The sequence below is a fragment of the Cavia porcellus genome, unplaced genomic scaffold (assembly GCF_034190915.1).
Source record: "Cavia porcellus strain 051 isolate PalLab524CR breed Dunkin Hartley unplaced genomic scaffold, mCavPor4.1 scaffold_23, whole genome shotgun sequence".
Lineage (NCBI taxonomy): Eukaryota > Metazoa > Chordata > Mammalia > Rodentia > Caviidae > Cavia > Cavia porcellus.
Window position 1 is genome coordinate 15,968,388 of NW_026947506.1, and position 20,111 is coordinate 15,988,498.

General features: G+C 37.8%; 1 long non-coding RNA gene across 3 annotated transcripts; it reads right to left on the reverse strand.

Annotated features, from left to right (window-relative positions):
• Positions 1-125: 125 nt before the first annotated feature.
• On the reverse strand, positions 126-17,986 carry LOC134472324 (uncharacterized). 3 transcript variants are annotated; one of them, XR_010042157.1, is made up of 5 exons: positions 17,412-17,986; positions 16,876-17,055; positions 4,158-4,199; positions 2,514-2,568; positions 126-1,561 (listed from the first exon to the last, which is right to left on the reverse strand). It is a non-coding gene; the product is annotated as an uncharacterized LOC134472324 (long non-coding RNA). The 3 variants fall into 3 exon arrangements; XR_010042158.1 differs by lacking the exon at positions 4,158-4,199 and having other exon boundaries at positions 16,922-17,055; XR_010042156.1 differs by lacking the exon at positions 4,158-4,199.
• Positions 17,987-20,111: the final 2,125 nt, after the last annotated feature.

The following is a 20,111-nucleotide window of genomic DNA, read 5'->3' on the forward strand; positions in this document are numbered from 1 at the left end:
GAAAACAAAAGAGATCTCAAGTCAACAAGCTTATAAATTTGTGCAAGAAAAAGCCTGGGGATTCAGAAAATTCATCCTTAGAGAATTTATTTTGGATGCAAACAATGGATTTCTCCCCAGTGACATCCTTTCCCTCTTCTGTGAAGTGAAAGTAGCACAAGATCCCACCAATAATTCCAGCCAGAATCTGAAAAATGTGAAGGTTCCTGAGGGCTGCTTGGCAGAAGATCTAGGAGGGCTATGGAAGCATTCCCACTTCACAGACTGTTGCTTGTGTGTGGCTGGACAGGAATTCCAGGCTCACAAAGCAATCTTAGCAGCCTGCTCTTCAGTTTTCATGGCTTTGTTTGAACATGAAATGCAAGCATGCAAAAAGAATCATGTTGAAATCAGTGACACGGAACCTGAAGTTTTAAGGAAATGATATACTTTGTTTACATTAGAAAGGCACCAAAACTAGGGATGATGCCACCTGAACTTCTGGATGCTGCAGCCAGGTTTGGTCTGGAGTGCCTGAAGCTCAGGTGTGAGAACCACCTCTGCAGCAATCTCACCTTTTAGAATATTGTGGAAATCCTCATCTTGGTTGATGTCCACAGTGCACATCAGTTGAAAACAGACAGTATTTCATCAACTATCATGTTTCTGACATCCTGGACACCTCTCCGTGGAAGTCTGTGGTGGTGTCATACACTCATTTAGTGGCTGACGCCTGTCACTCTCTGGTTTCCACGCAGTGTACTTTCCTGGGACCCCACGCAAGTGTCTGAGACCATCCTAAGATCCGACCTATCCATTTGGCGTCTTAAAAACTAGCCACATTTGCTAATAGTGAATCGCAATTTTATAGCACTGTCAGGAGAAGTTTCACTCTTTTATGAGGAAGCACTGAATTGTGGCTCTCTCAGGACAGATGGGAACCCACTTAATGTCAGAAAATGCAGGTGGGATCTTGAGAATTTAGGAGTACTGGGTCATGCATTCTCAAGTCTCCCTTTAATAATGTACGTACTTGTTTTTTTCAATGTCAATTCCAAACTAAAACCAAAACCCTTAGCAATGGGGAAGACAAACCTGTCAGATGAAACTACCTTCAGAAGGAGGAACCATGAACTTCATCACATAACTGCAAGACTCCTTCCTGGCTTTCTTTGCAGTCACCCATATTCTCATACCCTACTTCTCAAAGTGGCTTTTTTCTCTCCCTGTCCTTTTTCTATAAATAAAACTGAACCTTACTTTATGCAGTTGTATGACACCTCCTTCTTTGTCTGTGTGTTAGAGTGAAAATATGGGGAAAATTTCAGGGTGTGCTGGTGACTTCAGGCCCATCCAGGGAATGGACACAATGGATGAACAGTGTCACTAATTAACATAGGGAATGGGAGAAATAAATGACACACAACTCAGGCTGCTGAAAGCAAAGGACAATCACGTGATGCGTGTCTCTGCTCATGTTGTCCTGGCCCAGTGACACAGACATGCACCATAAGCACTATCACACATTCCCGCAGTGGTAGAGCAAAAACTGTGGTCCTGAGGGAGCAGTCCAATCATGTTCCTGGAGAAAAAGGAGAGGAAAGTGTTCAGAATTAAGAAAATGCAAATAAATGGGATTAAATGTAGAATCCTTTTGTGTATTTCTGAGGTATTCATGTTGACAATCAAATTTTATTCCTTACAACTGCCCTAAAACATAAGTGTTTACAAATTCACATTACAAATTTCAAAACGAGCTCTCTCACTGTGAAAATTTAATGTTTGAAAGAACAGAATATATGTTTCTATACTATCCTAATAGTGAGGAATAGAAGAAAAAAGAGAAAACAGGAGACCCTATCTCAATGTTTTGACTTTTGCAAAAATCACTAGTGGTGGTGTTTTGGAACTACTAGACTCTTTAATGGCTCCGAGCTCTCTAAAAAACCCTAAAGATATGATTCCAGGTTTAGTGAATAGGTACACATTTGGAACCATTTGTTTAACTATGGCTTACTATAGGTCACCACTTATATATTGGTTATGTAAATCTTTTAAGAGTATAAAAATGAGATAACTACCTGTATAATAATTATACAATAAAAATGCTAAAGGTGTTCATTTTCTCTCTTCCTCTTCTTTCCATGGGTTGATCTCACAGCCTTGTACTTGCCAAGTAAGTGCCTCTTTGCCTAGCCTTACTGATGGCTTTTGCAGATATTTGTCATACATGTGTCCTATCCTTGTGTACTCACACATAGAAACCTCCCTTATACACATGAAGCAGGCTGACATTGTTGAAAATGGAACAAAACAATACACTCTGTGCATATATCTTGAAAAGAACTGTGGTTCTTAGATGTTGTGGGAAACGTTTTTGGCGTTATCCCACTATAGCTTTATTTATCTTCCATTCTCTCCTCCCAATTAAGGCACATAAAACACAAACAAAATTAAAAAAAATTAAAAGGGAAATTTTATTATGAACTTCTCTGTGAAAACTTTCACAACACAGCTTCCTCAGCTGTCCATACCTGGCTTGCTGCCTGTGTAGGAGCCATCTCAGTTGCTTCTGATTCACTTCTCTTTCTACAAAGGAGAACACAAATGTTAATTTATTTCTTTTCAAAAATATAAATAATTACTATCTTGTAAATGAAATGTGGAAATTAAAAAGTATGAGTTTCTATCACTGCCTCAAATGAACAAAAAAAACATAGAAAATGAGCACGTCAGAAAAGAAATGAATAATAGAAATCATGTTCATACTCACGTAAAAAACAAGAACAAAAATAAAGCAAAAGTAACAGAGAAAAAACAAAGATAGAAAGGATTAAAGAAAGTCTACTTCATGGCATGCTTCTGCTGTCACTTGGAAAGAATATCTACTGACATAACCCCTATCCAAGTTAATAATATATGCAAAAAAAGATAAATCAATTGAATTCTGTATATCCTTTCATCTAAACATGATTGTGTTAATAACTTCTGTTGAGTACATTACATTCTGTGACTTATTTATTTATTTATTTTTATTCTGAAGGTAGTAAAAATACAACAAAACAAGCCAAGGCAATGCCAATCAAGACCGTGCAATGAGATTGGTATATAACTTCAGAGCAGGATACAGGCATAACAGTAATAGATACCATAGTATATCTTATTATTTTCATAATAGTTGTCCATTCAATCAGGTGTAACAAAATCAAACCAAAAACATAATACTACAAAACCTATCAAAACAGAATATTGAGTAGAACAAGACAGTTAATAAGAATGAAGCAAAAACAGTGTAACCATATTTGCCTTCAAAGAGAAGTTAGAAGGAAATCCCCCATATTTGCTATATTGCATATGATCATACTCCCAAGAGATGCTCAGACCTCTGTCCCCAGGTCAGCACAAGCAACACAACACAACAAGACAGGCATTTAGTTGCTTTCTGTGCCTTAGCTGCTATCAATTCCATCTGTCCTCAACACCATCCAGTTGCTAAATGGGGGTGGAGGTGGATGGAACATTTGATTCTCAGCTCATGCACAGGTAGGTTCACATGAGATGCTGACTTCTTCTCTAACTGGCTCACCAACTGCTTTCTCATGACATGGCTGCTTACCAAGAAGGAGAGCATGTGGCTTTCTTACTCAGATTACTAAGTTCCCACATGCCTGAATCTCAGTAGATGCTGACTTGTTGTCCTCCTGGCTCACCTGCTGCTGTTGGGGAAATGATTGCTTGCAAAAAAGGAGGACATGCTGCTTTCTTGCTTAGCCAAATAAGTTCCAACATGGCTGGATCTCAGAAGACACTGACTTCTTCTATTCCTGGCTTCTGGCTGCTTGCTCATGCTGTGGCCACTTACCCTACTTTCTGTCATTTAAAGTAATAAGAACTAGGGTAATACACAGATTCCCTGGAGTGAGGAACCATGAAGTTGGTCCTCTGTCAAGCTCCTACTGAAAGTCCTAATTAAGGAGACAGGTTTCCAGAACTAGCCTTAAATTCCAAAGGTGGCATATTAGTACTTGTATTAGAAAGTTTTAATTGTGATTATTACATCCTATTGAAATGTTTCCGGGGCTTTCAGGTGAATTTAAGTTTCTAGATTTTGTTACTAGCAATTTTACATCAAATCAGATCTAGTTCATTGACTATACAGAGTACTTGTCTTTTCATACCTATAAGGAGCAGCAAAGCTTATAGGACAAGCACCTGGATACCTATGCAGAGAAAAAAGAAATGAGTTTATGTGTAAATATTGGACATAATTTTCAAATGCTAATAAAGGAATACAGTTTAGAACCATAAAAAAGATTAGGTTGGAAGAAGGTGTTGGTAAATCTTCCCTCTTGCAGCTTGAGATTTTACTTTCTAAGTTCTTCAGTTCCTTCTAATTCAATGGCTCTCTGGTCAGCTGAGGGAGGTAAAAATAAATTTACAGGTTCAGAATGGACAGGGAAAACCTCTCTGCAATTGTGGGTGACCCTCTGAGCACATGTGGAGCCTCTTACCCACCCTAAACCTGTACTGTGTTGTTGCCTTTTTCCACTCCTTTCCCCCATGAATTCTAGGAATTGTGGCTACACCACGGTGAACTTTGCCTCCTGAACAATCAGGGTGTGCTTTGTTGGGTTTCTTCTTTTATAATTTGACATGGAAAGTCTATAAAATTTCACATCATTAGAGCCTACTTCAATTCCCTTCGTCATGGGTAGTTTTTCAGATTCTCAGTATTGTACCTTCACATATTTTTCTACATTTCCTAAGGATTTTAGGGCAGAAGGATAATCCTGGTTCATGATACCCTGCATGGATGAAAGCTGAAATCTCCATGCCCATTTCTAGATGAGTGAAGCAAATGTTCCAAACACAAAACCAATTTTTAAAAAGATCAAATGTAGTGGAAATTTTTTCTCAATGCTTTTAAGGAAAGCAGAGAACACATTAACACTATACAAAATAGAGTAAATTTGTGGACAAATTTCTAAGTACCATTCTCCATCATTGTTTTTAGTCCCTGGGATGCATTAATATAAACTATTTTTTCAATATTGTTGACTTACTTGATTATCTCTTTTTAGTTTAAAACAATAATCTCTATTATTTTTCTGACCAAATTTACTTTCTGATTCTTTGTATTTTATTGCACTACTTGGCTTCACTGGGACAAAAAAATAAAAACAACTTATACTTCTATTGTTCTTTCTTTTCTCTTTCAGTTATTTTATCTTACATTGCTGCATTTAATAATTAAGAAATTATTTTGAAATGTATAGAAAAATTGAGCAAAATTTCTCTAAACAACTATTAATTCATTCTCCCTACACAGTTTACTTTTCCTTTTATACTAATGTTTTCTGTTGATATAAACCTTTTATGATTGATGAAGCAACATTGTTATATTATTATTAATTAAATCTGATAAGATTCATATTTTCTGCAGGACTTTGGTAAACATATGTAACACATCAACTAGTGTAGAACTACACAGAATTGTTCCTTTGTATATTTTTTTTATTCTACCTATTCACCTCTGTGTCAATCCACCTGAATTCCTGACAACCTGTACTGTTTTCTCCATTTATAAAGCATTGATGTTTTAGGAATCTAATTTTTGGAGTCGTATGCACTCTCTTTTTCATAATAATGTATAAATTATTCAGCGTATTCAAAAATGGAGAGCTCATTTGTTTTGTAGTGGTGCTTTTCATTCAATTTGCTGATATTTTGTTGGAGATTTTTCTATCTGTTATCAAAACAAATATTTGCCTGTACTTAATTTTGTAATGAAATTGTCTGGCTGTGTGTCAGGTTCTGATTGAGCACCTAAAACAGTTTGAAAGCAATGCAATCTTTTCTAACTTTTGGCAGAGTTTGAGAAACATTGCAGTTGTTCTTTAAATATTGAATAATATATGCTGAAAAAGCCTCAAGTCCTGAATTTTCCTTGACTAGAGATTTTATTCATGAATATATCTGTGTTTCTGGATTCAGGTTGTAGTATTTCCATTCTCCTTCATTCCCTTGCATTTTCCTCTCATTCTCTCTCTTCTTTTTCCTTTCTTTTTATTTTCTTTTGAGACAAAGTGTTGCTATACAGTTCAGGTTTCCCTAGATTCCAACATATAGAAGAGGCTGGCATCTAAATCAGGGTAATCCTAACCAGGTGTAGAAGTAATCCTCACAGTTTCGCCAGTTCTGGAATTAAGGCATGGACTATGATGTCTGGATCAGCTTATAAAATTCTGCTTCACAGATGAAATTGAGGAATAAATTAGGTAGTTTTACAGTTGAAGGGTAAAGATAGTACAGCATGCCTGAATTTATGGGACACAATGAAAGCAGTCCTAAGAAGGAAATTTATACAGTAAATGCTCATATCAGCAAAAGAGACCCAGCACATATAAATAACTTAATGTGCAGTCTCAAACTTCAGGAGAAAGAAAAGCATGCTAATCCAAAATCTCATACAAGGTAAAAAATTATAAAGATCAGAACAAAAATGAATACAGTGGAGACAAAAAAGGAATAAAAAGAAAGAATGAATCAAAGAGATGGTTCTTTGAAGGAGCAGAAAAATTGACAAAATCTTAGACAACCTTATCAAAAGAAGGCAAGAAAAGACCCTTGCCCACACAATTGTGAGTGAAACAGGAAAAATCACAACAAACTGTAAACATCAAGAAAATCATCTAGACCTACTCAAAATTTTACCTTCTAGATGGCCAAGGAACTTCTGAGCTTCCTACCACTGGGCATTTTCACCAGGTCTTGAGCCTGCTTTCCACACCCCCAGTGAACCTTTCTCTATCCTGAAAACAGGGTGGGCTGAGGTGAGTGTCCCCACACCATCCTATGTCCCAGGAGTTTAAAACCATTGCTCCCACTGGCCAAGTAAATTCTGAGCTTGCTGCCACAATGGACCTTCTCTGCAGGATTGAGCCTAACTGACTCAATCCCAGGTCCTCTCTCAGTTTGGGAAGTGGGGTGGCTGGAGTCCCAGGAGCTGAGGGCATAGAAGACAATTTCCAACAGGCCCAGCGAAGCCTTAGAACAGCACTTGAAACACAGAAGTTTAGTAAAATGACAAAATGAAAGATCAAAATACAATCTCAAACTTCCAACCCATCCCAAGAAACCTTGGGCACTATGTACATAGCAGAACATATATGTTGTGAAGCTGAAATACTTGAAAAAAATAGCAACTGAAATAAAGAAGCAATTCTGGATAGCTTTAAAGGAATTGAAACTAGAAATAATCCTCCAGGTAAAAGAAGAAATTATAAAAGAAACGCTGAACACATCTAAAGAAGACACATTTAAAAAAATTAAAAGAACAAAACAACAATATAGTCTCCCTGAATGAAGAATTTAAGAAACAAACAGAATATATGAAGCAGATTCAAAGGGATATACAGGAAATTAAAAGTTTCATTGAAAGTGTTCAAAACTGCCTCAATGAAAGTGAAGACAGAATTTCAGACCTTGAAGAGAAGATAGCAGTTAGTGAACAGGAAATGAAAGATCTTTTAAAAAATATCAAGAAACCAGGAAATAACAATTCAACAGCTGCAAAATGATGCAAAAGAACAATAACATAAGATTAATAGGGATAAATGAAAAAGAAGGGGACAACACAAAGGATATCTAGAAGATATTTAGAGAAGTAATACCAGAAAATTTCCCAAACTTGAGAATGGAAACTGGTATTAGCACCAGTGAAGCATATAGAACTCCAAATATCCATAACTAAAATAAAACCACACTCAGACATGTAATAATCATCATCACAGAAATCCAACAAAAGAGTGCAACATTAACAGCTGTCAGAGAAAAAAGACAGATCATCAATAAAGGACAACCTATAAGAATTACAGTGAACTTCTCAGCACAAACAATAAAGAAAAAAAGATCATGGGATGAAGTATTGCATTTCCTACAACAAAATGATTTCCAGCCTAGAATGCTGTACCCTGAAAAGCAGTCCTTCAAAATGTATGTAGAAATAACATACTTCCATGACAGAAAACAGGTGAAGAACTTCATGATCACTAAGCCAAACCTGCAAAGAATACCAAAAAACAGTTTAGATACACTTAGGAAAAAACCTCTGAGAAAATCAGTCAATTTAACAGAATGAAAAGATAAAGATGCAATAGCAGAAAGATAATATATCAACAAGAAACCAATATATAACAGTTATAACTATTAATATAAATGGTCTCAATTTACAAATTACAAGAAACAGACTGGCTGAATGGATCAAGAAACAACACACACCGATATGCTGTCTACAAGTAACCAAAAGGAAACTCACAGTCTGAAAGTCAAAGGATGGAAAACAATACTTCATGCAACAAGAACCCTCCCCCCCAAAAAAGTGGGTTAGCTATTCTACTTGCAGACAATGTGAACTTCAAACTAAGAATGATCAGAAGAAGGTCATTACATACTGGCTAGGGGAAAGTTTCAAGAGGAAGAGATAACAATGTTAAATTTATATGCACCAAATTCGAAAGCACCAAGTTATACAAAGAAAGAATTAATAGAAATGAAAATTCAAATTAGCAATAACACAATTACAACCGGAGACAGTAATGCACAATTGACGCCAAGGGAAAGATCAACCAGACACAAAATCAGCAAACAAATGACAGAACTGAATCACATCTGTGAACAAATGGACTTGATAGACATATACACAGTGTTCCATCCAACAACATCAGAATACACATTTTTCTCAGTTGTACATGGGACATCCTCTAAAATAGACCACATACTAGTCCACAGAACATATTTAAATAAATGCAAAAGAGTTGAAATTATCCCATGCAAGATATGAGATCATAGAGAGATGAAAGTAGACATTACAGACAAAAGAAACTGCAAAAATGCCACAAAGACATGGAACCTGAAAAACACACTCTTGCACAGCGGGTCCCAGGGGAAATTAAAGAAGAAATTAAAGAATACTTACAAGCAAACAAAAATACAAATAAAACTTACCAGAATCTGTGGGATGCAATGAAAGCAGTCCTAGAGAAAAATTTATTGACTTGACTTCCTACATCAGGAAAACAGAACGAATACAAATAAATAACCTGATGCTACACCTCAAATATCTAGAAAAAGGAGAGCAAGTCTAGCCCAAAGCCAAAAAAGAGAGGAAATTATTAAAATCAGAGCAGAAATTAAATACAATAGAGAGTAAGAAAAAATCCAAAGAATCAATGGATCAAAGAGTTGGTTCTTTGAAAAAATAAATAAAATTGATAACCCCTAGTTTATTTTATTGTAAAAAGGGAACAAAAAGCTCAAATTCATGCAATAAGGTACAAAAAGGTTGAAATCAACACAGACTCTGTAGAAATACAGAAGATCATCAACACTTGTTTTGACAACCTCTACTTTCATAGATTTGATAACACAGAAGAAACAGTCAGATTCCTCGAAAAATATGAAGTACCAAAGCTAAGTCAAGAAGATATAAAACTGCTAAATAACCCAATTTCTATTAATGAAATTGACAATGTAATTAAGTGCTTACCTAGAAAGAAGAACCAAGGTCCAGACGGATGCACTGCAGAATTCTACGAGAAATACAAAGAACACTTGCCGAACCTCCTCAAAATTTTCAATGAAATCGAAAGGGAAGCAATCCTTCCTAAGTGATACCTAGAAGCAAATAATAGTCTAGTACCAAACCTAAGAAAGACTCAAAGAGAACTACAGGTCAATCTCCTTCAAGAACACAGACTCAAAAATCCTCAATAAAATATTGGCAAATAGAATGCAGCAAATCATCAAGAAGTGTATACACCATGACCAAGTGGGATTCATTCTAGGCATGCAGGGATGGTTCAACATATGTAAATCAGTAAATGTAACCCACCATATCAGTAAAGCCATTGATCTTTGGGTCTGTTTTCATTCCAATACCGTGATGATTTTAATACAGTTACTTTGTCCTTGGAAGGCCTTTACCTTAAAATCAGGCACAACACAAGGATATCCCTTATCATTGCTCCTAGTTAACATAGTAGTAAAAATACTAGCCAAAGCAATTAGACAAGAGAGAGAAATAAAAAGGAGAAGGATAGGAAAAGAAGCAGGTGAATTATCATTATTTGCAGATGACATGATACTCTATATAGAAGACCTCCAAAACTGAATTGAAAGACTCCTAGATATAATAAATGAATTCTGCAATGTAGGTGGATACAAAATCAATACTCAAAAATCAATAGCATTCCTATACACTAATAACAAAATCACAGAGAGGGAGAGAAATAAGAGAAGGCACACCTTTAAACTAGCATCCACAAAAATGAAATACTTAAAAATTATTCTCATGAAAGATGCAAAAGAACTATATAGTGAAAATTATAATACACTGAAAAATGAAATTAAAGAGGATCTCAGAAAATGGAAAGACATTCCTTGCTCATGGTTAGGAAGAACAAATATTTTAAAAATGGCCATTCTCACAAAAATGTTATACTGATTCAATGAAATCCCAATACGTAATCCAAGAATTTTCAAAGGCCTTAGGTCTTTTCTAGAAGCTACTTATGGCCTATGAACCTCAGAGTTTAGTATAGGTGGAGAGACAAAACTGGACTCTAAAGAACACTGGGAAACTGCCAAGATTCTGGAATTAATTTGGCATCATAATTTCTATTGCACTCCTATCATCACAGTGCACCCCCTATAGGCATAGCTCACTGCTTTAAGATTAGATTTGGGAAGCCTTTTTCCCTGATTCCAGTGCTTCAAGACCCTAGGAGATTAGAACTTAGACTTCTGACAGCAAAGAAAAGCCTCAGTTAAAACTTTAAAGGACCATCAGCAAAATGTGCTGCTGTGACAACCACTTCTTACATTCTCCTGTACATGTGTTCAAAGCTGGTGACAAGGCCTTAGTTAAATCCTGGAAAGAGGAGTCGCTTAACTATGGTTGGAGGGCCCTAATGCGGTCACTGTAATTACATCCATTTCTTTAAGACTTGCAGATTGCAGGCAGTTGATTAATCAGTACGGGGTTAAAAGGTGCAAACTTGGAGTACAAAAATTACTGACTCCCTATTGTCAACTGTGACATATTCACCACTCAAATTCTGTCCACTCTAATGTTCTAGGAAACTACACAACATGAAGAAGTGGATGTGTCCCTCTGAGGTCTGAAAAATGTGTCACAATGTAATGAATTAAAAAAAAAAAAAAAAACAGAGTGTCAACTTAATGCCAGCTGCATTAAATCAGCATGGTGCTGACCACAGATACTCCACTTACAGAAAGTTGTCACCATCAATTGAGATCTGGACAAGACTCGTGAAGCATTTTAGATACTCCTGCTTGTTGCTCTTTGAGTCTTGGTTCTCCTGGAGCAGGTCATCATGACTACCTTCCAGTGTGAGTTGAACCATTGTAAGCAGAGGAGCTTGAGACCATGTTTGTAAGAGTGGCTGTGGTTCAATTGGGGGAACTCTGGTCCTTACATTGAATATTGCTTTCTGGCTCTGGAGAGAAACACATGTGCCATTTAAATTCCAAAACAAACTTGTCATAATGCATTTCTGTCATGTATCAACTGTTCTTATCATCAGAGGAGCCCAGAACCTCCATGTTGCTGTGGACAACGGTGGCACTTTTCAGGATAGCACTGATCTTTGTTTTGGGCATGACATCTTGGCTCCAGCACAGAACCTTCAACCTACCAACACAGTTCCCTATCCCTGTTGTCATAGTCTTTCCATCTTCCAGCGCTGACGTTTGGTGCTTACTAGTGAGGATCCATAAAACAGATGAAAATGAGTCCTTTGTGTGGGCTCCAGACTCTAGTTTTGGGTGGAATATAGACACATGGGAGGCATTGTAATAGGCTCCTGCATGACATTGCTGTGGGACACAGGCCCTTGCATGAGTATTCTGAGTCGTTAGTGTTGTGGATAGGTTTCTTGCATCTTTTTCTGTTAAACTCTGGATGACCATCATAAATAATGTTATAAATTCCATGTTCTGATGGTAATGGCTCTCTTGAAATCCATTACTACAACAAGCAATGAAACAGCTCCACTAAAGAACACAATGAAGTGACCAAGTACCCAAAATCCGGCCCACATCAGCTTAGAAGCCGAGGAGTCAACACACAGATGAAGATTGAGGAGACACTGTACACTAGACTATAGTTATCTTCAATGTTCTGCTATCCAATTGGGTTCTTGATCCTATTCCTCTTGGATGTCATGGTGTTTGCTGTTGACCTTGGGACAATGGCCCTAACGAAGTGGGAAATTCCAGAGGTGATTGCTTTTGTTCTATTATCCCTACTTGTTGCTATTAAACTAAATATTCAACTATTTGAAATGATTTTCCTAGTGCTAACTTGATTAATACTTCTGGGATTACACTTAACAGTCACAACCCAGGCTTCACCTTTCCTGCTCTTCATCCTGCAGGTGAAGTTTCATGACATTATTTCACAGATAAAAATAGCCAGTGCTGATGAACTTGGATGCATCCCTCTGAATATAGCATTGAATCTCCAAAAGTAAACAATATTGGAATTAACCAGGCTATAAAAGCAGGATTTCCCTCTGTTGTGTTTTTATCCCCATAGGCTATTTTTGGAAGCCCAACAGAAAGCAGAGCAGAAGGTCTATAGAAGACTTCCCTGCATGGAAGGTACTAAAAGACACTTAAGCATAATTTAGGTGACATAAACCTGTTGACTTATGGATTGTATATGAATCCTAAGATGAAGCAGAATTATAATATTAAAAGAGAAGCATACTGTCCAAAGTGATGTTGTAGGACCATAGGATTCTGGGTATGGCAGTATGGGGGGTTATACCTTACAATTAGAAAAAAAAGTGACTAAAATCCAATGACCCAGGGGTGGGCTCAGAATAACGAGTTCTAACATGTATATAGAGAATAGTTACAACGTTGCAGAACTGCATAATCAGACAAGTTCTGTTTGCGGGTTTGAATCATACTCAAGGATATTAATAATCCAATTTGAGCAAGAAGGCTCATTTAGGGCATTCAAATATATATGCAAATATACGGAAGGGAACAGAGCAAAGAATTCTTTCTTACATACCAAGGACTGAAATTTTGGTCTGAAACCCTGCTGCATTTTTTCTTACACTCTCCTGCATGTTGCATGTTTGTGTAAGCCTGATGCCAAATGTCTTATCTAAGGCACCCCTAAAAGAAATACCTCACCCCTGCTAGATATGCAGGATGACCCAGGCCAAAAAGTGCAAAATCTAGGATTTACTTTATAGGACTAATAAACTTCTAAAAATGTCACACCCCATGATAGTAAGGAACTTCTGGATGATTAGTAGACCAAATTAAACTTTTATGAACCTATAGCTTCCTCAACCATAGTTATACCCAAAGACCCTGTTACCTGGAAGACTGAGAACCCATACCTTTAGTCATGATAGAGACTGTTTATGAACAAGAATTTCATGCAGGACAGGGTGACAATGAGGTTACATGAAACCAGACTAGGGTTCAGGATTGCACCTACTGGGAGGCTCAAGAGTTGTGGTTTTCTCTACTAATGGGTTGTTCAAATGCCTCAACCATAGACCAAACTTTTACTATGACACTACCTTGCCTACTACCAAAGCTCATTCACAGAGTGACAGCTGCACATGTAGGGAGTCACGACTGATGCCTTTTGGTTAACCACTAGACATGACAAAGCAGACTGCTCTACTGCAAGTAATTGTAAGGGCATGCATCCTGTGACACTTGCAATTAGTGCTGGAGCACTAGCCCATTCTGAAACATGACTCTAGAGGCTTCACTGAATAACACACAGCATACAACAGAGCATCATGTGGAGGTAGTCAGTCATTAAACTGTTTCATAACCAGGTGAACTCCCTGGCAAATGTATATTTAAACAAATTTAGAACGGGACTTAGCCTTTCTTTAATGGAACAAGCAGGGCATTCTACTTTAATAAGAGAAACTGCAGTTTCTATGCAAACAATTAATGGATAAACATAGAACCTTTAGACAAATCAGGACAAGAATCAAAGGGGGAAAACTGCACAATGAAACTCAATATGATATTGTTCAATTGGAATGTGTAGCTGGACTCAATCCTAGAAGGAATCACAGGGCCAATATTTAATATCATAGTTGTCCTCAAATTTAGGTCATGCCTAAAATTAACTGGATAATACATAGGATTCAAAGTAGTATATATCAATCACATATGATACTATTGGATGACTGTAATACCACTCAGCTGAACTAGTAACCACCACCTCATGAAGGTCTAGCTATATCCTAGAAAATAATATATTGTTGAGTGGAGAATGTGAGGGCATTCACATCCCCCAGTACTGTTTCTCTTTTCTGCTTTTGCACTAGAAATACCACAAATCCTGGTCTTCAAAATTCCTCTTACTTTGTGGTTTATATGGATATCTAGTTAGCAAACAGAACTGAAATACTAAGTGAACTTTGGCCAAATCCCCAAAGTCTGCTCCTCTGCAATAACTGGTCAGAAAAGATATGGAAAAGGAAAAAAAGTGTTTTCATCTCAAGCCACCAAAAGGCAAGTTTCCTTACATTTTGCATCTTGATTAACCAGACATGTAAGAAACTCTTCTAAGATTCCAAAGCAAAATAAGTACTGCATTGATGGGATTCATAGCAACCCTCTAAACTTGTGGACTTGCATAGCGATTTATAACCAAAGTGAAAAAAGGCATCATCAGTGTAGTCACCAGTCTTAATGTCCCATGGCTGACCTGCACTGTTTAAAATATACCTCACCTGTTTGTGGAACTAAGTGTCCCAAGCGTTAATATCTTGAAAATGCCATAACAATAAAACACAACCTGTGGAGTCCAACATCCAGTGAAGCCCTTTTCCCAGAAGAAACTTGCAGAGCCTGTATATTTTCCTGAAAGGATTTCTATCTTGTATCAGCTGTGTGTTCTTTTGTGATCTGAGGTGCATCTCTCACATAGATCAACCTAAAGGATTTCAGCTCTACTATTTCTAAAGGCTTTTGAACTGCATGTTCAGGTATAGACACCACAACAACCCAACTCTTTGGGTACCAAATGTAATGTTGGGTATTTTCTCCCACTAATGAGACAAGATATCCGATATTTAAAGTCAAGGAAGGAAAGGTATATTTATATCACATTTTGTGGACATTTCACTCTATAATCAACTGACTCCATGGGAGAGTAGTGCATGGTAAAGGGCAACATTTCATGGCAGCAAAAATCAATGAAATCAACAAGAGCAAAATGAATGAAGCATGGGAAGAAAATTCTTCCTGTTCTTTATTTTGCTTGTAGACCACACCGACTTGTGTGTAGTAGCACTCACACCTTTAATCTCAGCTTTGGATCATGAGTCATTCAGAAAATCCGGAAGCCTGCTTCCATGACTGCATGAGATTTTGGAGGAATTTTCAGACTCACACCAAACACTTCATTTTACAAATGTCTTAGAATGTTTTAGGTTCAAATTTAATTACTTCTCAGTAGGATATTTCCAATGTAGTATCCTTTTCCAACAAGAAAGATTTATACATAGTGTGGGTAGGTCACAGATACACTCTCACATGATCAGAAGTGACATGGGAAAGAAGACCTATTTTTGTTATTCTTTTTGTTCTTTTTTTTGTCTACCTGTAATATGTTATTAAATGCAGATTTTGTTTAATGACATAAGGTACACTAGATTCGAAATTATAGGGTATGAGACACAAAGAGTGAAGAATTATTCGGAAAATGAAGAGGTTTGTTGATGACATCTCTGACAGTGAACTTACTGGCCTATATGTCCCTTTTCTGTCCTGTTAGTCACTTGTATAAGCCTAATTTTGACATTATCACTCCCCATTTCCATTGGGGAACTTGATTCATATGGTTGTCCACATTTGGCATTCTCTGATCTATCATCTGCTTTCCATCTGAGGGAAGATGAGAGGCTGTGGGACAGGGTAGGAACACCAGAATGCTGGTAACTGAGTAGGTTATCAAAGACTGTGTTTGTTTGTTTCTTGTGGTAATGAGAAATGCAGGACAGAGAGTGCAATGATTCAAACTTTAGAGTTTCCCTTAGGATTACATGTTGGTGAATGCCAGTTGCAGGGAGGTTATAGGAAGGAAATAGATTCAAGACTCTATTAGAAATAGGTTGGCCGGCCAGGTGTGGTGGCTTACGCATGTAATGCCAGCACTCTGGAGGCTGAGGTGGGAGGATCATTGCAAGTTCAAGAGCAGACAGGACTACAAAGTGAGCTCAAGTCCAGCCTGAACTGCAAAATGAGACTCTGTCTCAAAAAAAGACAAAAAAAAAAAAAAAAGAAAGAAAAAGAAAAAATAAATAGGTTGGCTGGGGGGGAAGAGGTGGTTCTTCTTTGTAAATTGATCCAGTGTCAGGAGCAAGGGACATGGATTTGGGATAGTTACAAACAATGAATATTAGCAGACTGTCTCTAAACCTAAAGTATAGGGTAAGAAATCAATGTATGCTACTTGCCCAGAACTCTTAGATTTCCTCCTCCCCCAGTTCACTCTTTGGGCCCAACTTGTGGAACTAGTAAGAATCCAGAGTTGCAGGGTGTGGTAGCACAGATCTATAAGCCCAGCACTCAGGAGGAGAATTTCTCTTTCCCTGAGTGTAGTGCTCTCATATTCTAATTCACATTTTCAAGGACAATTGGCACTACATAATAACTTGAATCAAAAAACCAAAGAATGAAGGAAAGGAAAGAAGTAAATATGGAGGGAAGAAGAAAGAAAGAAGAAATGAATAAAGGAACAAAGAAAAGAAGGAAGGAGAGAAGAGAAAAAAAGAAGAAAGGAAGAAATAAAGACTATAATTTATGGATAGATCTCACCTGCTTTCTTCCAAAGCTTCTGTTCTGTCTGCTTTCAGATACTCACTAGAGTCCTCCAGTTTTCTACCAGGCTCAGCATCATTATATATCCTCAAGGTCCAGTTGTGCTTTCCAAGTAAATGGCAAAATGCTCAGTCATTGGGGTTATTATGCATCCATCTTTCTCAAAAACTACCCTTGCTGTAATGAAACACATTAGTTTCATCACTTCACGACATGGGGACCTGGTAAATTATTCACAACATTCTATAATCCACTATTATCCTTAATCATTGCTTCCTGGGTTCAGATTTTAAATTTTATCTAATCCAAATAAGGTAATTTATCCACTTCTTATTACTTACGTTGAAAACTTATTACTTATTTAAACTTATTACTTATGTTGGAGTAGAAGTCTACCCAGTACTTTACATTGATTATTAAATAGAGTAGTACACGGGGTATAAACTGCTTATCAACACTGTTGTAGTCAGGGGTTGTACACAGAGAACAATTCAGGTGGGACATGGAGTTTATAATATTTTTATAATAGTCACCGGAAGTAACACAGGAGAATGCAGGAAATCTATCCACAACACCAATGACATAGATGATTTAGTCAAGAGCCTAAACCCCATGGCAATGTCCCACGTGAGTCCAGATAAAAACCCAGCGCTCAGGACAATGCCTCCACGAGTCCAACTGGAAGTCCAGGGCCCACAAGGACTCATGCCAGTCTCTTGTACAGATTCATGCCGGGAAGACCCAAGGGTCAGCGGTGGAAGCCAGAAAGTCCATGCCAGCAGGATGAAGGAGCTGTGCTAGTGGGATGAGGGTTCTACACTGGAGCTGAGAAGTCACACTCACAACAAAGAGCGGGGCTGTCCTGAAAGGAACCACAGCTGTCCTCAGCGACATGGAGGCCCCGAGCTCCTCTGGCGACAAGCACAGTCAGGAACGTGCCAGGAAGCAGCGTGAGGAGTTCACCCTGGAGACCAGGCAGCACATGTCTTCCCCTCCGGAGCCAGGAAGCAATGCTCGATGTGAAGACCAAAGCTTCTCCAGGAGAACCAACAGCTCAGACAGCAACTTGTAGGAGAACTAACAATGCCTCCATAATGCCTCGATCCCTCTCTACACCTTTTGTCTTCTCCACCTATTTATCCTGGCAACCCTTCTCAGGTGGAGGATCTTCTCTCAATGCATACTGATGTAATCCAGCTGGTGTTAAGTTGACCACCAGTTATCAAACCATAACAAACACCAATACCTATTCTTCTTTTGGTTTCCTAGTTTAAGCTGAGCATAGGCTGCCCAGATAGTTCATACTACCTAACCTTTGTGGCCAGAGAGTTTGATTATGGGATTAAGTTCTATTTGGAAGTATGCAGATGAAAGAGATCCACACAATTTCTGTGGCCTTTCTTAGAGAAGAGTGTTTCCTCACTATTCATTTTTACTGTGGTTTTCAAACATGAGAAGACATCTCAGGAACATCTATCTTTTGCCTACCTTATATCTGGAAACAGTCATATCCTCAAAGAGTCCTGGTATTTTTGCATGTTTTGTGCTAAATAAAAAGCTTTGTGAAGCGGTGTAGTTTATGAAGTGATTTTGTCAGCTCATTGCTTCTGAGATTTAAGAGAACAGTACATGCATCAATTTCTTTCTGATGAGGCTCTAGTGGTAACTGGTATAACAATAGTTATTATTACTGAATTATTAATGGCCTGGGTTAGGATCAAGTGTGATGACTCATTCTTGTGGAAACTAATCCATTTTCATGAAATGTGACCCACTCCTGTGATTTGAAACTTTCAAGTTTCCTAGGATACAAATGGTGTGAGCATGGAGAAAAAGCACAAGAGTCAAGAGTACAAAAACCTGAGACCATTTGGAGCCCTCTTTCTTGATGGAAAGTACAATGAATCAGGAGGAGAGAAAGAAGGAGCTAGAGGAAACCACATGGGAGCTCCATGGGATGCAGCACATTATTATTTATACAGTTGGGAGATTCAGTATCATATGAAACCTCTCCACCAAAGAGCTTATCCACATCACCTGCCTCAGGCACCCAGTGATTTTGGGATAAGAGCAGCTATCCCTGTGACTTGACTCAGGAAGTCCCTGTTGTTCAGACTAGCCTTGCTTTGGCACCACATGTGATCCATTTTTAGCTTCAGCTGCTCTGCTGAGTTAGCCAGACTTTTACTTTCCCTGAGTGTAATGCTGTCATAGTCTAATTAATTTCCAGAATGTTCTAAACCTTAAGGCTTTATTACTTTATCCCTGCCACACTATGAACCCAATACACAGAATAAGAGTCCCATCCTAGAATAGGAGTTCAGATATGTAGGGGATTTATCTCAGCAGCACAAGCTCCTGCTTTACAAGAAAGTAGTTTTGAATTCCATCTCTGGTATGGAAAAAAAGAGTTCAAACCATACCCAAATCATGACAATCTGCAATACGTTTAGGTAGCTTTGCAAAATGCTGAGCCACTTGTCAGCATTTCCTTGCTGAGACAAAACTACTTGACACACATAACCTAAAGCACGAGTGGTAGACTTTGGTTTGTATACTCAGAGTTTGGGTGTTCCAAGGCACAAACATCATGGAAGAACTTCCTGGATGTGCAAATTTGTTCTTATCATGGCAACAAGGAAAGGATCAAAATGAACAGCTGCAAGAGATACTCCCCCACCCCAATCTATTCCACAATATGCAAGATCCATGGGGCGCCAACTCTTAACATTACACGCAACTGTGAACATCCATGGATGATTACACTGAGGGTTGCAGTTGCCAAGTCAGGAGATTTGTAATCTCATCAAGTTGATGATGTTGATTAACTGGCACAGGAGTCATGTGACCAGTTATTCCAAAGGTACTTGAAGTAGCAGTGGCAGATAAAAATGCACTGTGGAGATTTTGGGTTTCAGAAATTCAGTTCAGGTGTGGATAAGTAATCTCAGCATCCTGGTAGACTGAGATGTTTTGCCAAAAATTGGATTAAGCCTAAGAAACTCAGCTAATTAGTGAGATCTTTTTTTCCAACTAAACAATCGAAATTGGTATGAAAGTCCAAGATTTAATCCCCAAAACCATCTTCGTCAAAAAAAAAAAAAAATTCAGCCCTTAAGGATGGTATTATTAAAGTCATTAGGAATTGTTAAATTTTCTACATCTTTAAGTTGTTATTGTGCTATTTTAAAATTTATGCTCAGAGCTTTCCTAGCAGATATACTACTTCACTT